Below are 2,318 nucleotides of genomic sequence, written 5' to 3' on the forward strand. Positions count from 1 at the left end.
GAGTTCTACAAGACCTTCAAAGAAGAACTAATACCAATACTCCTCAAAATATTCCAGGAAATAGAAAAGGAGGAAACTCTTCCAAACTTATTCTATGAAGCTAATATCATTCTGATACCAAAACCAGACAGACACATTGAGGAAAGAAAACTTCAGACCAATATCCCTGATGAACATAAGATACAAACTTGTGGTGAACTGCATACAAAAACACATTAAAAAGATAGTGCACCATGATCAAGTGGGGTTTATCCCAGGGATGCAACCCCATGAAATATTCTTATTTTTACCTTTTATTTATTTGCAGTACTGGGGATTGAACCCAGGGCCTTATGCTTGCGAGGCAAGCATTCTACCAACTGAGCTATAACCCCAGCCCATTTTTACTTTTTATTATACCTACATTAGCTAGGTGTACATGCTACAGTTCCTTATTTTTGATACTTTATACCTTAGTGATCTCGGTGCTTCCTTTTTATAGCTGTATATTGAGCTGCATTATGTGGATATATCCTGGTTTATTTATCCAGTCCCTTGTTGGATACTTTTGTTTCCACTCTTTTGCACTATTAACAATGCTGCAGTAAGCCTATAAGTGTGTGTGTGTGTGTGTGTGTGTGTGTACCTGTAGAATAAACTCTCAGAATTTCCTCAAAGAGTAAATGCTTTTGTAATTAACTAAATAGGCCTTACCTCTCACAGTGTTAAGATTTTTTTTTTTTCTTTTTGGCAAATTGAATAAGAAATTGCATCCCAGTACCGTTTTAATTTGCATTGCTCATATTACCAGTGAAATCCAGCATATTTTCCAAATGTTTAGCAATGATTAGTATTCTTTCCTGTGAGCTCATTTCCCCATGGGTTGTTAGCCTTTTTTCTTTGTGAATTCTAGGCACTCTTCATCTATTAGTGAAATTAACCTTTTTTTTTCTCCCCCTATAATGTATTTTCTCCATGATTTGTCTTTTGATTTTTTTGGGCCAAAGTTTTTGATTATTAGAGTAAAATGTGCCCATCTTTCATGTCTTCTGGATCATAATTAGAACTTTCTCCTTTCAAAGTTATACAAGAATTCTTTATCATTAAAGTTTCACGTTTTATTTTTTTAATCTCTGATCCATTTGGATTTTGGCTCCTGTCTACCTCCACCCTCCGCCTGTGGTGTAAGGTATGGACCCAACATTTTATCTTTTATCTTTCTTGATGACAAACTGCTTGTCCATTCTTATAAGATGTGGCCTATTATTCAGTAAATAATTTCATCGTTTCTTTCTTCTCCTTTCTTTTTGGTACTGGGGATTGAACTCAGGGGCGTTTGACCACTGAGCTACATCTCCAGTCCTTTTTTTTTTTGGAATAGAGTCTAGCTAAGTTGCTTACGGCCTCACTAAGTTGCTGAGGCTAGCCTCAATTTTGTGATCTTCCATGTCCCGGCTTCCCTAGTTGCTGGAATGATCGCCACCGCACGGCTAACTCCACCCTTTCAATCAACCTCCAGCTCCAATCAATTCTCCAGCCTTGCCAATTATACCTCCCAATAAGTTTCCCACCTAAACCCTTCTTGCAATTTCTATTCTCAGTTCAGTCTCATCTTTTCACTCCTGGATTGCATTATTTAAGCCATCTGGCCCGATCACTCAGTGGTCTCATGACCCCTTCCTGCTCTCTTATTCAGTTTTTCTGGAGGGTTTCTCCGCAGCCTCCTTCTCAAATCTGTCCCTTCCCGCCTTCAAGCATTTTGGCAGCTTTCCAAATGCTGAGTGATTTGCCAGTGTAGCCTGCGGCTCTCGCGCTCTGGGGTGTGGATATGCAATCGACCCCTTTGCATTCTCTGGGCTCGCTGTGCTCCCTCTTGTGGAAATACTTTTGGGTTCACCTTCCAAAACTGAGCGCAGGTGCCCGTTCCTCCAGGAAGCCTTTCCCGAGCAACCCTCCCCGCCCCAACACCCCAACACCGGGGTCCACGGCCCTGGAATATGAACCCATACTGTCCAGTCCTCGCTCCCTGCCGCTTTGCCCCTACGTCTCGCACAAAGCACTAGCGGCGTAGAACTGAAACGTGCTCATCGACAAACTAACGCCCCTCGAGAGAAGCGCTGTGTCCAGCGAGGTGTCTGGCGGTGCACCGAGCCCTCTCCACGGGCGGGGAAGCAGGTGCAATGGAACCTGGTCACCGAAAGCCTAGCAGCCAGCCCAGGAGGAGCAGCCTCTGGCAGTCCCGCCAAGTCCGGACGAGCAACTATCGAGACGCACCTCCGAGACCTCCGGGAGTCCTAGAGGGGAAACGGAAGGGGCCCTTTCCGGGGGCACCTGTCTGA

The sequence above is a fragment of the Sciurus vulgaris genome, assembly GCF_902686455.1.
Source record: "Sciurus vulgaris genome assembly, chromosome: 18".
Lineage (NCBI taxonomy): Eukaryota > Metazoa > Chordata > Mammalia > Rodentia > Sciuridae > Sciurus > Sciurus vulgaris.